Genomic DNA, 18,780 nt, shown 5'->3' with positions numbered 1-18,780 from the left:
AACAATTCCTAGGAAAAGAACCAGCTCAGAGTAAACGGAGACCATCAACCAAAAAGGGAGCTCAGGACGACCCACCAGTTCCACCAGTGGAGAAGCTCGGAGTCGGGGGGGGGTTTGGCCCCCCCAAAAGGGCCACGACGAGACCTGGAGCCGAGTTCGGGCTGCTCCTTCGGTGGTCCTGAGTCTTCTCTGAGCCCCACGCCCGGACGCCAACCTTGTCAAGGGAAAAGAAACCAAACTCTGTAACATAGTTTTAAAGAGATTACATCTGAGCCAAATTTGAGGCTCATGACCCGGAGCCACGCCCAAGAGGCCTTGAGCAAGTGGACTCGCTGTGGCTGCTACGTTATAGTTTGGTTTTACACCTTTCAGGGAGACAGGGCTTACAGGGAAAGTCCTAAACCAATACGTGGGAGGCATACATTGGTTTGGCCCGAAGAGGTGGGCCATCTCCAAGCCGGGGCTTGCAGGCTATAGGCGGCGCTGGTGGCTGGGGCGTGTGTGCGTGCGTGTGAGGTGAGCCTCAAAATGTTATTTTAGTTCACAAGTCCCGTCCCCCCCACCCCTTTTGGCCAAGATATGTCAGAGGGACGGCATCTGTGGCCAAATTTTCTGACCTTTAACTTTTATATCCACTTAATTTTTAATGACCATTGACATACTGAAGTGTAGAGTAGTTCCAAAGATCAGTGAATTAGACAAAATCATCTTTTCACGTCCCAAAACAGAATTTATTGACATCACAGGGATCAAAGTGTCTCTGGTCCCCGAAGGCTGGGAGCAAAGGCCCCCCCAAAAGGTGCCCGTAAAGACCTGTTGAGAATTTGCTGCCGTGAAGATTACTAGCAGAAAGGATTAAAACTTATACATGGACACCTTCAGAAGGAACAGTCACAGGTGCAGGGGAAGCTGTCCATTTTTTATGTTTAAAGCATGGACAGTCCAGTAGAAATGACTGGACCAAAAGGGGGTGCGCTAATTCTAAGGGGCCGAGTGGCAGAACCAGCAAGACTTTTATATTGAGATTCCGCTTGGCCTCTCTCCAGTGTGCCTTCCTCCCTTCTGGGTTGCAGGGCGGCAAGGCCCTTTCTGGCACGGGGTTTTACGGTAAAACAAAGCGGGTGAGATAGTGACTTCATGGGCATTTTACGTAGACTCACTTTAGGATCTAAGGCTAGCCTTCAGGGAAAAAAAAAAGGGGTTCTGGGCTGTGCGAGCCTCCTTGGGTACAGGGATGCTGGTTTTTATGGCTGGCTTCAGGGAAGGATTGGTACAAGAGGCAGGCACACAAGGCAAGGTCAGAACATTTTTGCTTCTGAAGTCTTCGTTTTCAGTTAGTTTTCTGAATCCCACATCAACATCAGATCACCTGACTGTAGACTAAGGGGGGGGGGAACTTTCAGCAATCCTCTGCACCTCAAACGATACAAATCTAGTCACATGGCTTTTGCATGAGGATCAACATTAGGCTGCTTTGAAAACAATCTAAATGGTCTCAAAACAATTTGGGGTGGGGGTGTGTGTGTGTACACTTGAGTACATGCAATATTTATAAAGAGTAAGACTGCTTTGAGATTCTCTGGATTGTAACCATCATTCACTTTTTATCTTAAAGTAAATTACTACAGAGAAATTACTAATTTAGCAACTTTTTCCCTAGGCCCAAACTTTGTTAGAGCAGCATAAAGTACGCATGACCGGCTAGCTTGTAAAGAGTGGGACTAAAATGGATGAGACCAAGGGAAAACTGAAGCTTTCAATTTAAGCTCTCCTGACCTCAACTTCTAGGACAAGTCTGAGTCCCTAACGGTATGGTTAAGATTAGATGACAGTGCGTTTAGAAACACCTTCTGTGTACCTCTCTATAGACACAGAATCAATGGAAGTAAACTGAATCTGCAGTTACGGTCACAAGAGCAAAACCACAATATTTTCATGCACCTTTCACCAGTAAGTGGCATCAGGATCTCCAGGTAGCCTCTCAATTGTAGATATCGTAAAAAATGAGTTATCTGGACATCAATAGGAAAAAAGTTAGGAAGTTTCAGAGTAGCCAGAAAAGAAGAGAGAGATATAGCTGGAGACCCTTCAACTCTAGTGCAGTAATGAGCACAGGCTTCCATTTTAAGTCACCAGCTATAGTAGCTCCTCAGAAGAGTCAGCCTGTCCTTTGCAGCAAGGCATTGACTTCTCCAGCTATGAAAGTCTCAGATGGTATCACCTATCAGAAGACTATGTCTTCTACATTAAAAATCTGTTGTTTAGTGTATCACTCTTCATGAATTATCCTAGCTAAATGTTATGGATAACTTGCTACAGCTTATCCATCATCACTTGCTCCTTCACCTTGCACTTTTATGATATGGAGATGGCTTCGTTACTTAAGGCTCATGCACCAACTTGTAGCTTCATACTTTTCTTCTGCAGCTTCCTCACCTCTCTGCCTTCATGGAATTCAAGAGAGGAGCCTTCTCTAAATTAGGTTTTGGCTGAAGGGAATGTTGTAGCTGGGGTGATCTATCCAGAGCACACAAACTTTCTCTGTATCAGCAATAAAGCTGTTTTGCTTTTTTGTCATTCATGTGTTCACTAGAGTGGCACTTTGCATTTCCTTGAAGAACTTGCCCTTTGCAGCCACAGCTGGGCTAACTGGTGTGGGGGGCCTCGCTTTCCCTGAGTTTTGAAATGTCTTCCTCATTTTTTGTAGAGATGGAGCCTGTCTACCTTGCCCATGCTGGTCTCAAAACTCCTGGCCTCAAGTGATCCTTCTGCCTCAGCTTCCTGAAGTGCTAGGATTACAGGTGTGAGCCACTGTGCCCACTGGCCATGATTTTGATTATATGTTCTTATTTATAAAATAAGCTAACAAGTACAAAATTGTTGGCATAAATAATTTGAGGCCTAAAATGATATTCTTTTCCTCCATAGAAGTCTTACTTTCATTTCTTCCAGGTGCCGGGGAGAACTCATGACCCAAGATCATCTCAATCTGATTTAGGGACTAAATTTTGAACCTGAGTTACAGCCCTTCTGGGGAACATGTATTTCTAGTTCAAACTTGTTCTCCTCAAGTACAGCCCACTGGGGTCCAAACTCCCATGCTGAGAATTTACCAAGACCCCATGCCCCTGGCTTCAATGCTATCAAAATGGCCCATGCACTCCTAGCTTCCCCTCTGCAAATAATACTGGGGGAGAGTACCCCCAAACACTGGGCATACTTTGAGACCCCTCTTTGTACTCTTATCCAGTAAGTCATCATTATCTTGATAGCTCATCCATGCCTTCAAGCAGATTTTTTTTTTTTAATATTTATTCAGCTTTTCTAGTTGTTCTCAGTGGACAGTTGGCTTCAGTCATCTGCACACCTATAACCGGAAACAGAAGTCTCTCCTATGTTGTAAAAAGGTATTGTATATGTTCACTGGTGGTCGTTTTAAAATATATAAACAAATTCTTTGATATGCCTTTCTTTAAGAGGTGGGGTTAAATTTCCCTCCCCTTGAGTATGAGTTGCATGTAGTGACCTTCATCTAATAGAATGTGGCAAAATGATGGATTGTGACTCCTGAGGGTGGGTCAGAGCAGCTTCCCCCTTGCTCTCTTGCTCAGGGGAGGCCAGCTGCCACAGTGTAAAGGGATTCAAAGAGTCCTGTGGAGAGGCCCATGCAGTAAGGCATTGGGGCCTCTTGCCAACAGCCATGTGAATGAGCCGTCTTAGGAGACCCTCCAGGCTCAGTGTGGCCTCTGGATGACTACGGTCCAGGCCAACTTCTTTACTGCAACATGAAAGACTCTGAACGCAAACTGCCCAGCTAAGCCAGCCTTGAATCTTAATCTGCAAACTGTGAGATGACGAATGTTAAACCAAGCAATTTTGGGGTAAATGGTTTTTACATTAATAGTAATATGTTTGTTTTTAAATTTTATGTTTTATTATTTTTAATTTAATATTCATTTTATGTGAAAAAGGAAATCAATAGCTTAAAATTTTAAAGTAATATTTAAATAAAAAAGAATATGTTGTATGATCTCTGCTTCCAGTTAGGAATAAAAACAAAGAGTTTTTCAGAATGGATGAAGTCATTTCCACAATAGTATTAACAGATAAGCCATTCAGAAACCCTTTAGGATTTATTCTTACTTCCTGAAGAGCTTCTATAATATGGTCTCTATGCAAAGTGAAAACATACATGAGCATTTGTCTTTTCCAAAGTAACACAATCTGACTATAGCTAAGTTATTGAATGGAACTATGCTTTTACATAAAAAGCTTAAAACCAATTAAAATATAATTTTAGTTCTTACCTGCTGACTTCTGGATGTAGTTCAGCCAGTCACTTCCTGATCTTGGTGAAGCTATGCAAGTTCAATGTATTTGGAAGTATAAATCTAAAAGGTGCATCAGGTAATAATGTAGCAGATTCAATTTGTTTACAATTCTTGACACCCTAAATAAGCATTTTAAAAGTTTTCTTAAAACCATGACATAGTGATAATCCAGCTTATTCAATTAAAATAAATTTTAAAATTATAAATGAAATAAATTGCTCTGAAATTTTTACTTTAAGATTATTTATACCAAGTAAATTTACTTCAGTGGTGTTCAGGGCTATGTATTAAGAAAACATGCCCAACATAATTTTTTATAGTAATGATAAAGTCTATGAGACTATGTCTAAATCAGCCTTCCTCAACTGGGATTCTTCCTCTGAACCCCAGAACAGAGCAAAAGGTGTAACTATTTTCTCAACCCTCCCAAAGACAGGACATAACCAACCCACCTGATAAAGGTTGGTCTGAAGAGTAATTATAAATATTCTATATTTTATTTACTAAATACTTTATGTAATGAACACAAACTACATGCCCAGAATTGTATCACTGGTTATGAGGGGAGGGGGGACTAGTAATATAAAGTGCAGCCTCCTTCACTTGTGAAAGATAAAATTAAAATGATCAATTAGTTACCAATAACCATGCAAATAGACTATAAATGGTGTGAAACCACTGTAAATCCTGCAAAAATTCAACAAAGGAAGGGCTCAGACTTTAAATCCTAGATGAAAAGTCAGGGCAAAATACATAAAATATTAGCTCTGTCACACCAGAATATTACATTTTACTTATTGCCATTCTCTCTCCCACTAGATTTAAGCTTCATATAAAAGCACAGATTTTTGTCTATTTTGTTCACTGTTGCTTTCCCAGTTCCTAGAATAATGTACACAGTTGGTATGTAATAACTCTTTGTTCAGTAAATAAGTGAAAAGATTGGAATGTGATAGTTTAAAGTGATAGTTGAAACCACAGAAAAAATGAGCTCTCCAAGAAAAAGCCAAATTACTGGTATGTAATAGCAATGATAATAGCTGTACTTACTGAGTATATCCTCAGTACATTGTACTAAGAATTTTTCCATATTAAGCTCATTTAAACTTATAAATATTTGAGGTAAGAACTATTATCCTCATTTTAAGACAAAAAGCTCAGAGAGTGAGATAGCTCTTGCAGAGTCACAGGATGAGCAGGAGGCAGAGCAAACCTCCATCATTTTCCACATCGTGTTTAAAACCTCAGTGAGGTACAGATGAGGGCATAAAAAAATAAAATGACTACCTTTTATGGTTTTAATAATTATGAGATAACATTAGCTATAAAAAGTGATGAAAGTATAATAATTAGTTACTTAAAGAGTAGCACTATTCAAGAATAAAGAAGAAAAAAAAGACTGGAAAGCAGCAGGCCCCCACCTTTTTGGCACCATTCATTTCCTTCACAGCCATCTTTATATCACTGTTTTTTTTTTTGTTGTTGTTTGTTTGTTTTTTGTTTTTGTTTTTTTTGGAAAGCAAGAGTTGCATATCTAAAATAGAAAAGCAGAAAACCAAAAGGTTTTTCATTGACTTTAAATTACCTCAAACCTAATTTTGTAACCACTGGCTCAAATATAGTTTTCACAACAATAAATGCTCTTATAAAGGTTGATATATTAAGCCGGGTGCAGTAGCTCACATCTGTGATCCTAGCACCCTGGGAGGCCAAGGCGGGTGGATCGCTCAAGGTCAAGAGTTCGAGACCAGCCTGAGCAAGAGCGAGACCCCATCTCTACTAAAAATAGAAAGAAATAATATGGACAGCTAAAAAAATATATATAGAAAAAATTAGCCAGGCATGGTGGCACATGCCTGTAGTCCCAGCTACTCAGGAGGCTGAGGCAGAAGGATTGCTTGAGCTCAGACTAGGCTGATGCCACGGCACTCTAGCCTGGTCAACAGAGTGAGACTCTGTCTGGGAAAAAAAAAAAAAAATTGATATACTGAGCTTGAAATCAGGAATAATGTTTATTTAGGAGAACTAAATAAAAACCAAATTAAAGATGAGAAATAAAAGACACTAAGCATTTCTCATGAATTATCTCCTATTAATTTTATATTAAAATTTAATGTAAAACATTTGCAAAGCTGATATATGATAAAGTTGCAGAAATTAGCAATCTGGGGACTATTTACACTAAAAAAGTTAAAATTAATTCCTATGTTCAAACAACCTCCAGATGACTCAAAGGCTTGCAATGTGAAAGTCAAAATTTAAAACGTTTGCCAGAATATTTAAGAGAATATCTTTATGGCCTTGTTGTGGGGAAATATTTAGACCAAAAAAAAAAAAAAAAAACAACAAAAAGTTGGAACATCGAATCAGAATTTTAACCATATAATTGAGAAAGTCAGGCAAGAGCTATTCCTATAAAAGCACCAGACCTAGAGAGTGTCAGTGGAAGGATACATGCCAAATCTGAAAAGTGGTTGTTTTCAAATGATGGGACTATGGATAATTTTTTATAACCTCCTTGTATTTTTGTGTTTAATTGTATTTTGTAAATTTCCACACAGTATGTATAATACTTAAGAAAAGAAAACCCCACAGTTTGTTTTAAGGATTCAACAAGATACTAAAAGAGTCTTTCACATCAGGTAAATACTACTAGGATTATAATACTACTTTAATGAAATGTATTAATACCACATTAATGAGTAAAATTTAGAAAGCATATACTCTTAGGTGACTCCATTAAATAAAATTAAACACCTATTTTTTAACAAATTTCAACCCCAACTATAAACAGGATTCTCTCTTAATTGATAAAGATTTTCATATCTGAAATGAACAGCCATCATTTTTTATCAGCAGACAGTAAAGGTATTTCCGTCACCACTGTGATTTGAATGATCTGACAATGTCACAAAATAGAAAGTAGCAACATACAGATTGGAAGAGATTATATATAGATGATGTAGCTATCTCCCTGAAAAGTATACAAGTGTCATCTGAAAAGTAATTAAACTCAGAAATAATAGAATACAATTTTCTGAGCATCTACTATGTGCCTGGCTTTACTCCTAGTGCTTTACAAACTTAACTCATAGTAGTTTCACAACATCGCTATGACAGTACTATCAACCTCACTTTATAGACAAAGAGGAGGCTGAGGTACAAAAAGGTCAAGTAAATTGCCCAAATTTATTCATCAAGTTGCTGACAGACCTGGGAATTGAGCCAAAGTTATCTCTTTCTGGAGCCCGTTCTCCTTAACTAAGGCTCTCTACATTCCCTGTGAAACAGTGCGTAACAAGATAAAGTACACGGAAGTCAGTCAGTCTGCTACATACCATTAATAACAAGCTACAAAGTATAATCCAAGAAAGATCTGATTAAGAACAGCACGGGCCGGGCGTGGTGGCTCACGCCTGTAATCCTAGCACTCTGGGAGGCCGAGGTGGGCGGATCGTTTGAGCTCAGGAGTTCGAGACCAGCCTGAGCAAGAGCGAGACCCCATCTCTACTAAAAATAGAAAGAAATTATATGGACAGCTAAAAATATATATAGAAAAAATTAGCCGGGCATGGTGGTGCATGCCTGTAGTCCCAGCTACTCGGGAGGCTGAGACAGGAGGATCGCTTGAGCTCAGGAGTTTGAGGTTGCTGTGAGCTAGGCTGACGCCACGGCACTCACTCTAGCCTGGGCAACAGAGTGAGACTCTGTCTCAAAAAAAAAAAAAAAAAAAAGAACAGCACGAACTAATGACTGCAGCTAGTTGTCTATAATGACTGCAACTATTTGTCTGCATGGCCCCCTATACTAGCCTGGGACCTGCCTGTGGGAATGGCCTTTGACTTTATCCCCACTGTGGCTGATGTCTGGTACAGAACCTCTAGTGAGCAGTGGGCACACAGTAATGCACATTGGACTGAATTCGGGAAACACACCTGTAATTAGTAGAAGAATCATAAACTGAAATTTCAGAAACTAGGTATTTCTGGAAATGAGACCTTCAATCAGCCTAAAAAAAGAAATAATATGAAGTTCAAAAAGAAATCTTGGCATACCTCAGATACTGAAGGGCAGAGGCCACCAACATGTACCAAATAACCTTTATCTCTTCGTAAGGGTTCAGCATACATTTCTGCTTGTAGAAAAACAGAATATACCACAGAAATGATCATCATTGTATTGAGATGTTTCAGAGAAAATGAAAACTTGCTAAATATTTCATGGTTTCTTTTTACTATCACAAAGCTTATCAAAAAGTTATCAACAAATATCAGCATGACCAGACTGAAGACCAAAAGCCTGGAGTACAGTGTTAAGATTTCTGGGCCTTAATCATATCATCTTGAAAAATAAATGGGTATGGATTAGTTGATATTAAGTCTCTCATAGCTCAAATGAATAAATTACATCTAAATGGAATAATCAGTTACAGCTGTCCTTTGGTATCCCTGGGGGACTGGTTCTAGGACTCCCTGCAGATACCAAGATCTGAGGATGCTCAAATCCCTTATATAAAATGGCACAGTATTTGCATATAATCCACACACGTCCTCCTATATACCTTAAATTACCTCTAGATTACTCATAATACCTAACACAATGTAAATTCTATGTAAATAGTTGTTATGCTGCGTTGTTTAGGAAATAATGACAAGAAAGTTGGTTGAATCCGTGAATACAGAACCCACGGGCTGACTATACGTCATGACTAAAAAAGTCTGTCATTTGTCCCCGGTTCAGAGAAGTGCTATGAGAACACTGGATGTACACAGGATCTTAACTCCTTAGTGTTAGTGCTGGCTAGAGCTAGTGGTTTCAGAGACCTCTTTACACACATTCCTTTTGTAAGGCTGGTGGCAGGCACCCCTCCCTTCCCTAATGAAAAAAGAGGCGGCTCCTCCTGTCCCTCGGTACCCGCCCCAAAACTTAAACAAATTCCTTACTCCTGGCGCCCACATCTCCTGGCCGAAGAAGCTCCCATCCCCCAACCCTAAGGACATATAAAAACCCACTCAAACTTCTGTGCCGCGCGACTTCTCGGGCCTTTCTCTCACAGGGCCGTGAACTTCGCCCGGGAGCGCCCTAATAAAGCCTCGTTGCTTTCCCCTTTTCAATTCTGTTCGTCTCTCTTTCTCTGGCGCCGGCTACTTCAAAGCAACCTTACATTTGGTGCCGAAACCCGGGAGGGGCCTTTGGCTGCACCACCCCCTTCCGAGAACTCTCACTTCCCGGACCGGGACCTCCGCTGACTGCCTTCCAGTCCCTGATTGACGACCTCGGCCTGGGTGAGTCACCCCGTGTTATCCCAACCCGGATCCCCCAGGAGCCTCCGTTCCTTCCAGGAATCTGTTCCCTCTCCGTTAAACCGTGGGCCCACGTGGGAGGCTCCCCCGTTCCGGGGCTGAGGCTATTCGGGGACGCCTGAATTCCTCTCACCCCTTTCCGTGCCGGCACACTAGTCTCAGGCGGAGACGTCCCCCCAGGCTTTTGCTGCCTCCATAGCCAGGATACGGTTCCTGGCTGTTTCCCCATCCGGGTTGAGGTGACATGGGTGACCAAAATTCCCCGCGAGACGCCCCTGGGGTGTCTGCTGGCCAATCTGAAGGCCCTGGATTTAGGCATCCGGCCCAAGCGCCTCATTCTTTACTGCAACACTGCCTGGCCAACATATAAATTGGACAGTGACTCCCAATGGCCTGAAAATGGGACTTTCAGTTCCAATATTCTGCAAGACCTTAATAATTTTTGCCACAGGAATGGCAAATAGTCGGAGATCCCATATGTCCAAGCCTTTTTCTGTTGGCGCTCCCGTCCTTCTCTCTGTCTGACCTGCCACCCCGCACAGGTCCTCCTTGTGCTGGACCCCCCAACCCCCTCCGCCTCTTCTCCCTCTAACTCTCCCCCGGACGTCTCTTCAGACGCCCCTTCTGCTTTCTCCGATCCACCCGACTCCCTCAGCCCTCCCCCGACTCGACCTCCACCACACCCACAGGCGCCCGCCCATCCTCCCACATCTCCCAGCCGCTCTGCCAACGTCTCCCGTCAGCCGGCACACTCGCTCCCACGCAAACCCCTTGGACCAGCCCCTCCTCTGTCCCTTACGGGAGGTGGCAGGTGCCGAAGGGCTTGTACGCATACATGCTCCCTTCTCCTTTCTGACCCTTCTCAGATTGAAAAGTGCCTAAACTCAGGGAAATCACTCAACAGGCAGACAAAAACCCTGCGGCCTTTCTCAGCCGCCTTACAGATGCTCTTATCCAACATACCCGCCTAGAGCCTACCTCCCCCGCGGGGACTGCTGTCCTTACAACTCACTTTATTACTCAGTCCTCCCCTGACATCAGAAAGAAACACAAAAAAGGCAGAGGAGGGCCCTCAGACCCCTGCCGAGACCTGGTGAATATGGCATTTAAAGTGTTTAAATCCCGAGATGAACAGGCAGAGGCCCAAAGGGAGGCCTGTGTCCACCAAAAGGCACACCTGCAGGCCCAAGCCTTGTTTGCAGCCCTGAGGCCGGGGAGACCCGAGAAGCCATCGACCTCGTCTAAGGTGACCAGCTGCACTCCGCCAGGCACCTACTTCAAGTGCGGTAAGGAAGGCCACTGGGCCAAGTGGTGCCGGCAGCCACTTCCACCCACGACGCCTTGCCCGGCTGTGGTCAAGAGGGACACTGGAAAAGTGACTGCCCCTTGGGACAGAAGTCCGGAGGGTCAGTCCTTCCATCCCTAGACCTGCCGATGGCAGCTTGGGGTCTGGCTGCCGAAGACTGAAGAGACCCCGACTCAATGACCCCATCACCCTTGCCGAGCCCAGGGTAACAATCAAGGTAGCGGGGTAAAGCAGTGTCCTTTCTGGTTGACACGGGGGCTACCTATTCTGTCCTACCTTCCTTTTCAGGCCCTACTTATCCTTCCCAGGTGTCGGTTGTGTGTATTGATGGCAATCCCTCTCGACCCGCCACCACCGGTCCCCTAACTTGTCTAATAGATGACTGTCCCATCACCCATTCCTTCCTTATCATGCCCTCCTGTCCCACTCCACTTTTGGGAAGGGACTTATTAACCAAGCTGGGCACCATCCTCCACTTTTCCTCCGGAACTTCCACCCTCCTTCTTCTCTCTCTCTCTCTCTCTCTCTCTCTCCAGATTCCTCAGCTCCGCCCACAGCCTCTCCCTCTCCTTTACCGAGTCCTACATACCTCCTCCCACCAGAACTCATAGACCCCCAGGTTTGGGACACCTCCACCCCAGTGGTGGCCACACACCACACCCCCGTCCTCATTCGACTCAAAGACCCCTCATCCTTCCCTTCCCGGCCACGGTTCCCTATTTCACCAACCCACCACAGAGGTCTAAAACCCATCATAGAACGTCTTCTGCACGAAAAACTTTTAATTCCAACTGACTCTCCCTATAACACACCCATTCTCCCAGTAAGAAAGCCAAATGGCTCATACCGGCTAGTCCAGGACCTCAGACTCATTAACGAGGCAGTTGTCCCCATACACCCTGTGGTGCCTAATCCCTACACTTTACTCTCTCATATTCCACCCTCCACCACCCATTTTTCTGTCCTGGACCTCAAGGATGCTTTCGTCACCATTCCTTTAGACCCAGCCAGCTACAATCTCTTTGCCTTTACATGGGAAGATCTCGACACGAACATGTCTCGACAACTCACTTGGACTGTCCTGCCCCAGGGGTTCAGGGACAGCCCCCACCTCTTTGGTCAGGCTCTCACCCAAGATCTTCTTCAGTGCCCCTTACAACCGAGCACTGACCTCCAATATGTGGACGATTTATTACTCTGCAGCCCCTCATACTCCAACAGCCACACACACACTGCCTCTCTACTCAACTTCCTTGCCCCTAAGGGCTACCGGGTGTCCCCCTCCAAAGTTCAGCTGTCTAAGCCTACTGTCACTTACCTTGGACTTAGTCTCACCCCTACTTCCCGTCATCTCACTGTTGATCACCAGCAGGCCCTCCTCGACCTCCAGCCTCCCACCACTGCGGAACAAATTCTATCCTTCCTTGGGTTTGTTGGTTTCTTCCAACACTGGATCCTCACTTTTCTCTCCTTGCCAAACCCCTCTATGAGGCAGCACGTGATGCCTCTGCTGGCCCTCTCTTAAACCCTCAGGCTGTCTCTCTCGCATTCCTAAAACTTCGAGACTCTCTCCTACAAGCACCTCCTCTAAGACTCCCTCATCCTGAAAAACCCTTTAACCTCTACACGGATGAGCACCAGAGCCTGGCCCTTGGAGTCTTCACCCAACCTCTGGGACCTACTCCCATGTCCACCCCAGTGGCCTACTTATCCAAACAGCTGGACACCACAGTCCGTGGCTGGCCACCCTGCCTCCGCGCCTTAGCAGCAGCCACTGCTCTCACCAGGGAGGCCCTGAAACTCTCCCTGGGACAGAACTTATGTCTTCTCCACCCACCGTTTACAGGACCTTCTGACTCACCGCTCTTTAGCCCTCCTCACCCCGTCTAGACTACAGGAATTCCATCTCTTTTTTATTGAAAATCCCACCATTACTTTATCACAGTCCCCGACTCTAAACCCTGCCACTCTGCTCCCCATTCCCTGTTTACCCTGTCCTCACACTCCTGCTCAGAAATGGTTGAAGTCTTCACTACCCCTAGACCCGATCAGTCAGACAAGCCACTTCCTACAGCGGACTCAACTTTCTTTGTTGATGGCAGCTCTGTCACAGGTGAGGACGGCAAACGCCGGGCGGCCTATGCCATTATCTCTGCCTCTCAGGTAATAAAAGCCTCCCAACTTCCGGAGGGCACCACCTCCCAAAAGGCAGAACTCATTGCTCTCACCCGAGCCTTACACCTAGCCCAAGGCAGGAGTGTAAATATTTACACAGACTCCAAGTATGTGTTTATGATGGCTCACTGCCATGCTGCCATATGGAGAGAACGGGGCTTTCTCTCCACCAAGGGCTCCCCTGTTATTAACGCCACCCTTATCCCCAGTCTCCTCGAGGCCCTTCAGTTACCCACCCAATTAGCTATCATACACTGCAAGGGACACCAGACGGATGGGTCCCCCATCGCTAAGGGAAACAACTATGCTAATACTGTTGCCCATAGTCTAACATCCCCAAAACATCCTAGTCCGGCTCCTCTTCTTTTCCTTCCCATTCCTTCCCTCCAGCCTCGCTACACTCCAGAGGAGCGCAACAGCCTTCTCACCCAAGGGGGATCAACCACCACTGAAGGGTGGGTCCTTCTTAAGGATGGCAAGCTGGCTCTCCCTAAGGCATGGGCCCTAAAACTCATTGGCCAGGTCCACTCTTCACCTCATATTGGCACTAAGGGCCTCTTCCACCTCTTACAGCCTCTATTTTCACACCCTGCCCTATATTCTTTCATCAAAACTGTTTGCTCGAACTGTGACATCTGTGCCTCTGTTAACCCTCAAGGGGCTTCAAACCCCCTGTATCCACCCACCAGATGCGTGGTCACCTCCCCGGACAAGACTGGCAGGTCGATTGCACCCATATGCCACCTCACAGGCGTTTCAAATATCTTTTAACACTGGTAAATACCTTTACGGGGTGGGTTAAAGCCTTTCCCACTGCCAGTGAAACTGCTGCTGTTGTTGCCTCCACTCTCATTACTGAAATTATCCCACGCTTCGGCCTTCCTTCCTCCATTCAGTCCGACAGTGGCCCTGCTTTTGTTTCTAAGGTTGTTCATCAGGTCTGTGAGGCTCTCCATGTCGAGTGAAAACTTCATGTTCCCTGCAGGCCTCAGTCCTCAGGAAAGGTTAAAAGGGCTAACAGACTAATCAAAGACCACCTCACCAAACTCATTATTGAGACCCGCCAAGCATGGCTTGACCTTTTGCCCTTAGCTCTCACCCGGATCAGGGCAGCCCCCCGACATCCTACCTACCTTAGCCCTTTCGAACTCATGTACGGCCGGCCTTTTCTCATTAGCCACCATCTTCCAGCCCAGCCCCCACCTTTGGCCTCCCATCTCTCATATCTCTCCCTCAGACAACTTCTCCGGGCCCACGCAGACAGATACCTACCTCAGCCTCCAGAGACTGACTCAGATATCTCTCAAACAGATATCCTCGACCCTTGAGACCAGCGTTGGAAAACTAAAGTCACAGGAAAAGTATACTGAAAAATACACGACTATTACCCTTCAGCGACTATTCACGTCAGCCGTGAATACGTCCTGGCCCACCAGACACAGGTTCAAATATCCATCAATATGCTGGAAGCAGAACCAACTCTAGCAGGACAACTTTCCTGCCGCCCTAAACATCCCCCTCTTACCTCCTGGCTAAATATTATTCAACATACCCTCGCCTTCTTAAAACTCCTCCAAAATAATCTGTAATGTCTCCCACTGTTTTCTCTGTGCCTCCCTTCAGTGACTCCCTACTGGCCGCTGTTCCCCTAAACTTTTCTTACCATTAAAAGACTCCCTCACCGGGTCCCTCATGCTCCACTCCACTCACTGGAGTTCCCCTATGGGAACCTGAGCCCACAGGCCACCTTATGCGGATCACATATGCTTTCTCACCACTCTCACTGACCCCAACCTACAACTTCATGGACGCTGTCTCACTAACCATACTATGACCATGACCACCTCTTCTGCTCCGGGACAGTTCTTCTGGTGCAACGGAACACTTACCCGGTACATCAATATGTCCACCCCGGGTCCTTGTTTCCCTGTCATGGTCATCCCTCAATTAACTCTATACGGTGAGTCTGAATTTGGGTGGCTTCTCCCGGGACCCCGCTCAAAATGAGCCATCTTCTTGCCAGTCATGATAGGTCTCAACTTGGTCTCCTCCATCGCAGCCTCAGGGCTTGCGGGAGGCACCCTGGGCCACAGTATTATTTCTGCCCAAGACTTTGCAGATCGCCTACAGCTATCCCTGGAAACCACGTCATCCACGTCACTAACTTCCCTGCAGAGACAACTGACTTCTCTGGCTCAGTTTCTCCAACGCCACCTGCAGAAATTATCCAGAGTAGCAGTAAACCAGATGCTTCTTCCCCCCTACTCGCCTCTTCCAGTCACCCCTCCACCAGCCGACTCCAGCCCATAGCCCCCACTACGCCCCTCAAAAGCAGGAAGTAGCCAGAAAGACCATGACACCCTATTATCATTAAAAGGCCGGAATGTAAGGCTGGTGGCAGGCACCCCTCCCTTCCCTAATGAAAAAAGAGGCGGCTCCTCCTGTCCCTCGGTACCCGCCCCAAAACTTAAACAAAGAAATTCCTTACTCCTGGCACCCACATCTCCTGGCCGAAGAAGCTCCCATCCCCCAACCCTAAGGACATATAAAAACCTACTCAAACTTCTGTGCCACGCGACTTCTGGGGTCTCTCTCTCACGGGGCCCGCGAACTTCGCCTGGGAGCACCCTAATAAAGCCTCGTTGCTTTCCCCTTTTCAATTCTGTTCATCTTTCTTTCTCTGGTGCCAGCTACTTCAAAGGAACTTTACACCTCTGTTGGGGAAATAACGCACCAAGAAAACCTTTCAATCAGACAAATATCAACAGCAGGTATTATATAGCTTGTGATAATGTTAAGAGCACATAAGAAAAAAACAGACAAATTACTTGAGTTAGATTTTGGAAACCAGAAATACTAGGATTATAGATAATTTTTTTTCTTGCTTGACAAAAAAATTCAAAATTCTTAGACTGTCGTCTCATAGTCAATATTGTGAAGGGAACCTGGTCTGAAATCAAAGATTCACTGAATTGAGACTTGAATTACTAGCAAATCCTATACCTGGCACAGAGGGAGTACACAAATATTGTCGAATGAATCCATGAGTACTTTTACTTATGTTTTAATAATTTTTAAATAATAATGGGAGATTTGTAAATTTTATTGTGTTCATTAAGTAATAGTAGTAACAAGAGTAGCCTAGCACTTATTGAATGCTCTGCTCCAGGCAACATGCTAAGCACTTTATATACACATCACCTCACATGATTCTCCCAACCACCCCGTGAGGGAGCTATTATTAATATTATTTCCATTTTACAGATGATGATACTGAGGTCATAGGAGTTTAGGTCACAAATCTGTTAAGTATTGGTGCTAGAATTCAGGAAGAGTCTTTCATCTTTACGTAATTAATACCTAACCTTCTTCATTAACTTACTTCATTTAATTTGTTAATCTCTTTGGATTATAAATGTATTCTACAGAGAAAATAGTGAAACTACCTAGCTTTACATTTTTATATTGCAGTGAAAAAGAAGTAAAGAGCTATAGTACACTAAAGGAGTCAGAAGGTATACATTTCACCTAACCCTTCACTAACTCAATACAAAATATCTACTGGATACCCTATGGGCTGCACGCTGTACTTGGCAGTGAACAAAATCCCTGATCTTGCTGAGCTAGTATGTAAGGGTGGGAAGGCAGTGAACCCAGTAATCAATCAAGTATCAAGTAAGCAAAACACACAGTGTTGTGACAAGTGATATGGTGGAAAATAATGCAAGGAAAGAAAAAAACAGTTACAATTAAACCAGATGATATAATATTTTAAGTTGTGTATATGTATTAATATATGCATAAAGAAATGCATTGAAATGCTCACTAAAATATTCATAGTGGTTACTGAAGGTTGCAGAAACTTCAGGTAATTTTAATCTTCTTATATTTTCATATTTTATTTAAAAATCTTAGTAAGCCATTATCTATACAAGCAGAAAAAAATAAAACCATCACTAACATGGAAAATTTAAAAACCCACAGAAACATACAGATAAAAATAAAGAGAGGTAACTGCATAACTATCACAAGAAATGATAGAATTTTCTCTAGTGCCTGTGATTATTCTAACTATTATAAGCATTTAGGGACTATCTAAAGTTGAAAATATTCCTGAAATAGATGAAATTATTAAAGTGAGGGAAAGCAAATAGTTTCCATCACTAATACCGATTTGATAGATTAGTACTGGTTACCTGAGGAAAACTGAGAAGTTGGTTTTGTTCACCAGGTAACCGCACCTGGAAAGTGTCCAGTGAGGGCTCAGTGGAAAAGAATGCAGCTTATCTACTTGCTAACTAAATCTTGGGTTTAAGCTTTTAGCAATTTTCTGCTCTTTAAAAAGTTCACCTCCAACTGGCCAATTTCTCATTTTGTATAAAGAAAAGCCGCCAACAGGAATAAAATATTAAAACAGCTCAGGCACCCAACACAACACAGAAGCAGGTAAGTATTATTTTACAAATAGGTTAGGATTCCTCAGTAAATTGTTAAACCAACCTAGTGTAAACTTCAGATTCCATCTATCTTGTTCTATTTGATTTTCTTGTCTTCCTGAGAAGTCACCTCCTGTCAGGTTTTCTTTGGCATCAAACCAGTCTTCACTTATTTCTTGGTAATTTCTACAGTCTCATAAATTGAAAACAATGAGCTATGAATTACCTACAATGTTTAACCCTCTGAAAAGTTATCTAAAAAGCATGATGAATCACGATGATAATTACTTGTTTTATATACAAATCTAAAGATGAATATTAAGCAAAATAAGAGAACCAAGCATAAAGCTTTTGTGAGAACGGATTTCAGCAGTCCCGGAATAAAAAGTTCTTTTCAGTTTGAGTGATCTGCTTCCTAGTTTCCCTTTAATTAATATTGATTCCCAGTTTATTAAAACTGTTACTTTTCTGATTTTTCAATTGTTATTTATTGGAAAGAAGACATTACCTTTATGTACAGAATAAGAGAAAACTTCTTTAAAAGGACTAAGTAGTGCTGCAGCTCTTTATATCATTAAAATTAATGATCTTTCGGAATGACCATAATCTCTTTTCATAGAGGAGAAAACTAAAAAAATGTACACAATTTACAGAGATACAATTAGACACAAGAAAGAAAGTTTTCAAATTGGAAACATGAAGCAGAAGAATAAAAGTCCATATTATTATTCAGCATTATCGGATATATTAGGTGACTTTAAAGACAAGTCAAGCAAAAATAAGAACATACTTAACATTCACAATCAGAATGATGCCATTGCAGTCAATTAAAAATATCTATTTTGATTTAATGAATAAACACTAGAGATATTTTAAACCTTGACTGTTTTCTGGCAACTGTGAAAGATATTTTTATACTAACTTTTATCATCAACTTTCAGTTGATCAAAGTCTACATTTATATCACCATTTTTTAAACCATCTTTCTTGGGTGATGTATTTTGTTTAGGATGACTACTGTCAGATAACAAAGATATCTGAGGATTAAGATAATAAAAACAGTAATAAGGACTAGCAATTATTGCACTGTTACTATGTGACAGGCACTCTTCACTGGCATTATTTAGCCCGTATAATAATGAAGGCTATGAGAGTAAAACCATCAACTTGACTTCACAGATGAGAAAACTGAATCTAAGAAACTCATTGCGCCAAGCCACAGTTAACAA

At 43.3% G+C, this 18,780-nt stretch overlaps 2 long non-coding RNA genes across 4 annotated transcripts in view; both read right to left on the bottom strand.

The window, feature by feature from the left end:
* Positions 1-3,039: 3,039 nt before the first annotated feature.
* On the bottom strand, positions 3,040-5,815 carry LOC138397188 (uncharacterized). The gene is made up of 3 exons (XR_011235755.1): positions 5,753-5,815; positions 4,308-4,450; positions 3,040-3,367 (listed from the first exon to the last, which is right to left on the bottom strand). It is a non-coding gene; the product is annotated as an uncharacterized lncRNA (long non-coding RNA).
* A 12-nt stretch (positions 5,816-5,827) lies between these two features.
* LOC138397187 (uncharacterized) overlaps positions 5,828-18,780 on the bottom strand; it is a 51,015-nt gene continuing 38,062 nt past the window's right edge. For all 3 annotated transcript variants that reach the window (XR_011235753.1, XR_011235754.1, XR_011235752.1), the window contains 2 exons: positions 8,387-8,463; positions 5,828-5,865 (listed from right to left, as the gene is read on the bottom strand). This is a non-coding gene — a long non-coding RNA (uncharacterized lncRNA). The remainder of the gene's footprint in view (positions 5,866-8,386; positions 8,464-18,780) is intronic.

Source organism: Eulemur rufifrons, chromosome 16 (genome assembly GCF_041146395.1).
Source record: "Eulemur rufifrons isolate Redbay chromosome 16, OSU_ERuf_1, whole genome shotgun sequence".
Taxonomy (NCBI): Eukaryota; Metazoa; Chordata; class Mammalia; order Primates; family Lemuridae; genus Eulemur; species Eulemur rufifrons.
This window is presented reverse-complemented; position numbering and strand designations above follow the sequence as displayed.